A 9,930-nucleotide genomic window follows, 5' to 3' on the forward strand; every position below is an offset into this window, starting at 1 on the left:
TACCAAAATCTCTTAACTGTTATTTTATCCATAGAATTTGTGAGCAACAAGCTGCAGCAGCTACATACTCAGCTTCAGCTGTGGATAGAGCAACAGTGTTCTGTTTCTTGGAACCCCAAGAAACCATGCATGGACCTAGGAACTGTACCATACCTGATGTGCCTTTTCTATTCACTAAGTCACTTGCATAATCAGCATCAGCATATCCTTTTAGCTCGAATGATCCACTTCTTGGATAGTATAGGCATAGGTCATCAGTTCCTTTGAGATATCTTAGTATTCTTTTCACAGCAGTTAGATGGGACTCCTTTGGATTGGATTGAAATCTTGCACATAGTCCTACACTAAACGAAATGTCAGGTCTACTGGCTGTTAAATATAATAGTGATCCAATCATACCTCTGTATTTCGTTTGATTCACACTTTTCCCATTTGGATCAGTGTCTAATCTGGTAGCTTTTCCCATGGGAGTGTGGTTTACTTTGGCTGATTCTAGCTCATATTTCTTTAGGAGTTCCTTCACATACTTTTGTTGGTGTATCATGATTCCTTCCTCGGTTTGCTTGATTTGTAAACCAAGGAAGAAGTTGAGTTCCCCCATCATGCTCATTTCAAATTCACTGCTCATCAAGTTTGCAAAATCCTTGCATAAATTCTCATTAGTTGCTCCAAATAATATATCATCAACATAAATTTGAACTACTAACAAGTCAGTTCCTCTAGATTTTAAGAATAAAGTTTTGTCTATTCTACCTCTTTTAAAATCATTTTGAAGGAGGAACTTTGATAATCTCTCGTACCAAGATCTAGGGGCTTGTTTTAGTCCATAGAGAGCCTTATCTAATTTGTAAATATGATTTGGAAATTCGGGATTTTCAAATCCAGGGGGCTGTTCCACATAAACATCTTCCTCTAAGAAACCGTTTAAGAAAGCACATTTAACATCCATTTGATAAAGTTTAAAACCCATGAAAGCAGCAAACACTACTACAAAATGAGGGTTATCTAGACGCCTAGGCCTCGACACCTACCATATAGCGTTAGGCAAAGATTACCGTATCCGTGTTTTCTCGACGTCGTTTGATGTTCACCTAATTGTCGTCTACTTTTGGCGTCGACAATTCAGCCAAATACCACCTGCTTTGCACGTAGCCAAGGAAAAGAAACCCGCCCCACGCTTCTTTCTCTCTCTTAATCATCTTCTACTCTTCTCTTAACCCTAACCCCCAACAACTCTCTCCCTCCTCAGCCTCAAAAGTTCTCGATCTACTCCGCGCTCGAAGAATTGCCGCAATTATAAGAATTACAACAAGCTGTAAACAAAATTCAAACACTTTGAGGTATTAATTGTCTCCCATGTTCTGAATTTTTTGAATATATTAGGTTTTTTCCTCAAGTTAAATTTTTTGTTCCATATCTTGTTCTAGTTAATGAATTTTTGTTCCAGATCGATCTAACAAAATAAAATTCTTTGCCGAAAATTCCATCTCGATTTTAAGGTATGAAATTTCTCTCAAGTTCAGAATTCTTTGGTTTTATGCGTTAGTTTCTATATTCTCTCTTGTGTCAATTGCTGAAATGATAAATCTTTTATACTTTGTCAATTCTCTTTACTTCGCTACCGGTTTGGCCTCTACTTTTAATTGAGTTTCAGATTTTTGAACACCCCTAACTATATGTCAATTGGGAATTTTTGGTCTATAACTTAGATTTTGATTCAGGGTTTTCATAATGGAATTTTATTTTGTTTTTGGTCGAATGTCCATATTTAATTCGTTAGATGATTTGAGCATTGGACATCTGATTTAGGTTTTCGGTGTAATATCTAATGTAGTGAATCCAGTTTAAGGGTATCATGGGAATTGATGGCATCCTTTCTCTTAGATTTTTTGACTATTTTTGCTGGATACAAACTTAATGATGATTTTTCATGTATTTTAGCATACATGTGTGGCTGTGAAGTTATGAAATAAGTTAGGTCATAAAAATATACTTCTCAGGGATCATTTTGACTTTTGAGTACATAAAAATATCAAATGCAGATGTTACATGGAGTATTTTCATTGTATACTTGAATTTTAATATTTTTCGTTTGGGTTTTACATGTTATGCTACAATATCTTTTGTGGCTTGATCCTTCATTTTTTTCTGGGATCACATTCTTTGTTTTACTAGTTAGCTAAATTTCATATTCCCGCTTGAATAATTACATGTCTGTCTTTCTCAATCATATCTCTTAAGCCCTTTATATAGGATTCAAGTGGTCATGTTTATGTGCTTATTGTAGATAGATACAGGCAGACCTGTCATTTGTCATTTTCATTTTGCAAATTTCAGGTATAGCTGGAGATATATGCTTTAACCATCGTATCAAGGGTATTGAGGTTCATGCCCTCTTTTAGACGGTACTTTTGAGTTTTTAGAATTGCATATATTTCATTAGTGTGTGAAAATGCGTGTGAATGACCAGTACTTGGCAACATTTGAGACTTTTTCGGCGAGATTTGCTATTGTGTGGCAATTAGGTACATTATCTCTTCCTCTTGTCTCTTTAGTTTCTGTTTTGTTAAAAATGCAGGTATTATCTTATAAGCCTAATATCCGAAAATACATAATAATATGAAGTATCCTTGTCATCAACTATTGCTAATACTTCATTGGTTATAAAACAGATTACTACTAAGCAACTTTGCCTCTTCTAGTTCGATCGATAACCATATTTCCCTTAAAGGCTAATAATTTTGCAATCCATGTCCCTATTATTTTAGTAGATGATCAATATACTGGTTTCTATGAGGTTGGATCTTCTCATAAGGATATAGGTATTTGTCTCTGTGTGTTTGGTGCTGCCGGAAAGGTGATTTTCTTACTACTTCGTGTTAGCCTGTTACTAATCCATATTTCTGTCAAACTTCTTAAATCATTAGGCCATCAGTAAACAAACATTACCATAGGAGTTTTTGCAGTCTGTTTGAACTACTCAGCCATTCTATGAAACAATGTATGGGAAGAGATAGTCTATTCCATACAATAAAACACCATACCTGAGTTATATAAATCTCACAAAGTTGCACTCTTTTTGTAAATTTTGAGTAGCTAATTTATGTAGGCCTTATTATCATTAACTATCTAGATTGGTATTGGTAATTTATCTAGGCCTTCAGATTTATGTTTGGCCTTTTTATCGTTAACTGTCTAGTTGAATGTTATAATGGAATCAAAAGGGGTTAAAGAAGATTACAGTAGTAGTAATAGTAAATCATTGTTATACAAATTTATATTGGATTGAAGTTTGTTTTTATTTTTGTTAAATAAATAACTCACTTTTCTTCCTGAGGATAAGCTAGCAACCTAACAAATACTCATCATAATGAGAATTGGTCACTATGTAATAAAAAACTGCAATAACCGATATGTTAACTTCTCGGAAATTTGTCATCTTCCAGATTACGGTATTCTTTGCATTTTTTCTTTTTATTATACATTTGCTTTGCTTTGCCGTGAGGAAAGGTTATAAACTTCTTTCTATATATCTCTTTATAAGGGCTTAGCAGTTCTGGTGTTCTAAGCTTATAAGGTTATTTGTTCGTGTTATAATGGAACCAAGAGCTTATAAGTTTATTTGTTCTATGTTTTAGTGGAGCATGGTAATACTTTTACAAACCAAAATCCAGAATGGGTTTAGAGTGGTCCCTTGTAAAGCTAATTACCTAGGGTGTCAAAAAAAATCGATGAACAAGAGAGAAATACAAAACAATTGAGGTTCGGGTTCATGTGAATATGTGATATCTTGGTGACTTGTCTCCCTAAAGTTCTCCGCCATATTGCACAAAAATTTCAGAATAGTGAGACAAGGTATGGAAATTTCTATTCTCACTTCGCTTTACTCAACTAGGTTTCGTATATGTCTAGGATTTTGCTATTCTGTCTTGTGTTACTATTGTTACTTTGCTAGAATTAAATCAGACTGGACTAGAGAACTATTCCCGATGTTATTAACTATTGCAGCTTAAAAGAATAAGTTTTGTTTTCATCTCGCTGAACTTGTAAGGTAAGAACAAAATCTTATATAGTTCATCCGGCCAGTTCCTATCTTTTTATATACCATCTACATGTTCCTCTATTTTCATTTAGTTTCCATTATCTAAATTTTAACGAGTGTATGCCCCAGTGTATGGTATTTTGTTCTATTTTCTTAGTTATTACTCTTTTTAGTCAGAGGGAAATCTCCCTCTTCCGTGCTAAAGATTCAAGAGGTTTAGATATTGATACTTACTATGCTGACCACTTGTAGGGTTGTCAGATCCATGGTGTGCAAGTAAAATAAGTCCTTGTGTAAATATTTTCTATGCACTCTAGAATCTTGGTGTTCTTATTTTTTACGTGAACTTCTTGGTGTTAAAATAATGTGGGGAGTTTGTCACTTTGTCCTACACATGCACTACTACAAAACGCATTGTTTCTAGGCGCGGTTAGCTCAACGCTTGGGTGTAAGCGCTGGGTGAAAAATCATTCAGTTGAGAATTTTCTAGACAATTTTGGGCGCCGAGAGCGCACGTACCTTGCACATGTCCTCACTTTTAGTAGGAATGTGATACGAGGCCCAAAATATGCAGCTATCTTCTATTCATAATAGAAATTGATACATGCTTCAAATAATTAGGCTATGGAGTACGGACGGAGGTAAAATATTGAGTTCTGTTCTGTTACAGATTGATGAATTCAGCTCTGATCTATGGCTTGAGGAAATTCAAGGTTGTATGTGCTCATTCATGAACCTTTTATTAATTTGTGTGTTTAATTTGTTTTTTGTTATGTAATAGTAACTCAGGAGCTGGTGTTATACCCTAAAAAAAAAAAAGGAGCTGGTGTTATAGACCTTCCCCCTGGTGGGCCCTCAACAGAGATTGATAGCTCCCTTAATCACTCTAGACATATCAGGTAATTAGTTTTGATTAAGTTTTTTTTTTTACATTTTCACAATTCAGTTAAAAATATCTCTCCTTCTAGTGTTATTCACTCTCGTATTTTGTTCTAAGTTTCTCTTGAAATAAAATTCTGACAGCTAGTGTATGTATCAAGGCCTAACACTCAGGGTCTTATCACGCGTACCATCAGGATAGTCTATAGATTTGTTACACTCAGGGTAATCTATTCGATCATCTGTCTTTTATGGTCGTTCATAGTTGTTTCTTTGTTATTCCTGATCAGTTTTGTTGGGTCCTATTACTGATTGTACTTGATTAACCTCTGAAAACAAAGCAATCCAATATTTTGAGACCATTTCCAAACCCATTCTATGTTGGTTTTGTTTCAGTGTTCTGGTTTCACTATTTGCTTCTTGTTGTATTCAGTAGGTGATTCTAAAACAAGGCCTTTCTCTGAATTGTGTTGTTTTTAATCATTCGTGCAAACCGTTTTGCATAGCTTCAATATGATATGAAGTGAATTCATGCTCATGATGCTCCAAAAGCTATGAGCTTAAAGTGCCAGTGAAACTCACAATCATGAACGAATGATAGGAACTGTCTGGAATGAAGTCATATCCCCTCACAGGACTACAGGAATATAGGACAGCAAGAATAGATTAGCTACTGCCTCACTGTGTCATAGCTTTGTTAATTGTGTTAGAAAAATTACTGCTTAAGAAAGGGAAACCTGTCAATTTCTTTTATGTAGTCAGGTCAAATATGGAACAAGGGATGAGAACAAAGGATAGTTTCTGATACCTAGGCAGCCACTTTAAATAAAGTTTCTTGCTTTGTGTCTTCAGGCTGTTGTTACTTTCTAGCTAGTCCTAATTTCCTAGATATCACCATTCAGAACCCCTTATTATAATAATGCATGCACTCGTCTAATGATAAGACAGTTGCCTTTTTTATTTAAAGCCTAAAAGATTTTCCCTACAGGTTAGTAGTTGCCTTAGGCAGCCAAGATCAATTACTAACACATTCCAGAGAAAGAATGCATTTACACTTTCTTTGGAGTCCCGTAAACTAGTTACAATAACTGGTTTATGTTATGTTAGGTGAGTTGTGGAGGCAGCTTCAATGTCTGTAGAATTTTAGAATTTTTCTGTTATTCATGAATGTTAGTGGTAATCTAGTGAGTTTCTCCAACAACCAATGTACGAGGGTGGCAGAATGTGTCTTCAACTCTTGATAGGTTCACTTTTTCTATACTAATGAAGGCTGGAAGTTCAATAGAACTTTCCAAACAGATTTCAAACCCAAGTTGTGATCACACTCAACACTCAAGTTATAGCTGGAAGTTCTGCATTTTGTTTAATTTGTCTCCAGTCAATGAAATAAGAGCTCTGTTGTATTCTTTATTTGCACTCTTAGTTTTGAAGTTCTTACATTGCCAAAGGAGTAATAATCGGTGACTTGAACTTGTGTATTTAGTATTGTACTGTAGTATTTAGTGTACAATGGTTAGTACTGCTTACCAGATAGCTTCATGCAAATACTAGATAACCGACTCATTCCCACCTTGTACAGAATTTAGTTATCTTATTTTTTTAATGCATTGCTATATATATATAGTGATCACAATGACTAGCTTGATTACTTTCATAGCAAATATATATAGTTACTTATTACATTTTGTATTTTTCTTTGAAGGTCGTCCAACTTGATAAGGTGCAAGACGAGAATGAAGGCAAGGACACTTGGCTTCTAAGCTACTACCATAATATATATAGTTAGATTCTAGTTTTTCTAGGCTTTAGTTCTTTGGTTTAGTAGATATGATTTCTATGTCTGATGATGTTTTGGTTAGGATTTTGGTTAGTGACATTTATGTACTATGGATTTTGGCTAGTAACATGTATGTACTATAGATATTAACTAGCCATATCTAAATTTTTATAGTTAAGCTAATTTTATTGAAGACATTTATTCAAAATTCATGTTCCATTATTGATCTTGTTGCTTTAATTTTATAATTATAAATTTATTCTTGTGCATTTACGTATATACGTGGAAAAAAAAAGCTTATACAAATAAATTTGAATGCTTTTTGATGTCGTGATATAGTGCTCATTTATATATAGATTTAAAATTTCTGTCATAATTCTCTTAGCCGACTGCCAAAGCGTCTAGAAGTTAATTAGGATGTTGCTAAGTATGGCGGGATAAGTAGATATTATCGACGCCGACGTATACATTTCTCGACGCCCTAAAGCGTCGCAATTTTCGACGCCTGAATCAACACTTAGTCGGAGTAAAGCGTCGACCTTAAGGACGCCTGTAAGCGTCGAGTAATTCTCGACTAACATTTTGACGACGCTTTTGAAAGGCGTCGAGGCCAGAATTCTCGACGCCTTTAGGCGTCGAAAACAGGCTTAAAAAGCGTCTCTAAATGACGGGATTTCTAGTAGTGAAAAGCAATTAAGATTCTAATGGCTTCTAATCTAGCAACAGGTGCAAATGTTTCTTCAAAGTCAATACCTTCCTGTTGGTTATAACCTTTGACCACTAACCTTGCTTTGTTTCTTATGATTGTTGCATGTTCATCTTTCTTGTTCCGGAACACCCATTTCAGCCCTATCACCTTCTGGTGCTTTGGTTTGGGTTCCAAGTGCCATACCTTGTTTCTTTTGAATTCATTTAATTCTTCTTGCATGGCTATGATCCAGTCAGCGTCCTCCAGAGCCTCAATGTGATTTCTTGGCTCAAATATGGAGAGGAACGCGTGGAATGCACAAAAGTTCCTTAGTTGTGACCTTGTCTGAGTTCCTTTTCTGATGTCACTCATAATGAGTTCCATTGGGTGAGACTTTTGATGCTTCCAAGGTTTAGGTTGAAATTGAGCTACTGGTGTTGTAGCATTTTCGTCAGTTCCTTCTATGACCTGAGTTCCCTGTTGGTCATTGTGGGGTTCCTCTGGTTCTGGTGTTGTTTCTAGATCTTCTTGGATTTCTTCTTGTTCCACTAGTATGGGAACTTCTTGATTTTGTTGAGCAGTTCCTCTGGCTGTGTGTTTGCTTGGTTGGAACTCCTCATCATTTTCTGCAGCACGAGATAAACCAATCTCGAAATGTTCTTGTTCCTGTACTATATCAGTTTTGTTAGATTCATCAAATATTATATGTACACTGTCCTCAACACACATAGACCTTTTGTTGTAAACTCTGTAAGCTTTGCTATTTAAGGCATATCCTAGGAACACTGCCTCATCACTTCTTTCATCAAACTTCCCCAAGTTCCTTTTTCCATTGTTGTGGACAAAACATTTGCTACCAAAGGCTCTAAAGTAAGAGATGTTGGGTTTTATACCTTTTAGTAGCTCATAGGGGGTTTTGTTTAGGATTGCACGAATCATAACTCTATTTATAATATAACAAGCTGTATTGACTGCTTCAGCCCAGAAGTTCCTAGGCAGGGAACTGGCTATTAACATGGTTCTTGCCATGTCCTCTAAGGTTCTATTTTTCCTCTCAACAACTCCATTTTGCTGTGGAGTTCTGGGAGCTGAGAAATTGTGATCCATACCTTGTTCCTTGCAGTATTCATCGAATTTGTAATTTTCAAATTCTGTTCCATGATCAGATCTTATATGGATCAGTTGATGACCTGTGGTTTTCTGAATTTTCTTTGAAAATGCAACAAACTCATCAAACGTTTCATCCTTGCTTGTTAGAAAAATGACCCAAGTAAAGCGAGAGTAATCATCAACAATAACTAATACATATTTTTTCCCACTTCTGCTTTGAATTCTCATTGGGCCACACAAGTCCATATGGATGAGTTCCAATGGTTTTGTGGTACTTACCAATTTCTTAGACTTAAAGGAACTTCGGACATGCTTGCCTTTTGCACATACATCACACACTTTATCAGTTAGGAACTTGATTGAGGGGAGTCCTCGAACCAGTTCCTTTGATCTTAGTTTGTCAAGCAGGGAGAAACTAGCATGTCCAAACCTCCTGTGCCATAGTAGGGAATCTTCTTCAAAGGCACTGAGGCAGGTTAAATTGTTCCTGAGAACTGTATTGAGATCCACAGAATATGTGTTCCCTTTACGAGTTCCTTCCAAAATAACCTTCCTAGTGTTATTATTGATGATTTGACAATTTTCAGAAGTAAAACTTACAGAGTTTCCTTTGTCACAAAATTGAGAAATGCTTAGTAGACTGTGCATTAAACCCTCGACTAAAAATACATTTTCAATGGCATAGGAACTTGACCTTCCAACTTTTCCAATTCCAACAATTTCTCCTTTCATGTTGTCTCCAAAGGTCACAGTTCCTCCATTGTAGGCTTCTAGTGAGAGGAATTTAGATTTGTCTCCTGTCATGTGTTTGGAACACCCGCTGTCGAGATACCACGAGATGTTCCCCTTCACTAGAATTTCTTCTGATGGAACTTGATCAGTTCCTTCTGTTCTAGCCATAAGGCAGAGATTTGCAGTTTCTTCATTTGGTTGTTCCTCATCATCTTCTGAGTCTGTTGCTTCGCCCCATGCAGCTATCATGGCCTTCTTGAAGTTTGGCCTGTTGAAGGTAGACTTGTTAAAGCGATCCTTGACCTGTTCCTTCCCTTTTCCTCTGGTTTTGTCGTTCTCCCACAGAGGGCATTCACGAATTTGATGATCAGTTTCTCCACATTTGAAGCAACCTTGCTCAGTTTTGGAACTAGTGATTTTCTTAGCAAAGTTCCTTCCTTTCTGGTTTCCTGGTTTGAAGTTCCTGTAGAGCTTTCTCATTCTTCTAACCAGCATGGCAGCCTCTTCTTCATCTGGTTCAGATTCGTCGAGTTCCTCAGCCTTTAGAGCAAGTCCTCGATTTCTAGAGCTCTCAGGAACAGCAGCTCCAAGATGCAATTCGTGTGTCATCAAGGAACCAGCAAGTTGTTCAATGTTGAACTTGGTAAATTCCTTGGTCTCAAACAATGCAGTGACCTTTGTTCTCCAACGATCATCTTGTGG

The sequence above is a fragment of the Spinacia oleracea genome, chromosome 4 (assembly GCF_020520425.1).
Source record: "Spinacia oleracea cultivar Varoflay chromosome 4, BTI_SOV_V1, whole genome shotgun sequence".
NCBI lineage: Eukaryota > Viridiplantae > Streptophyta > Magnoliopsida > Caryophyllales > Amaranthaceae > Spinacia > Spinacia oleracea.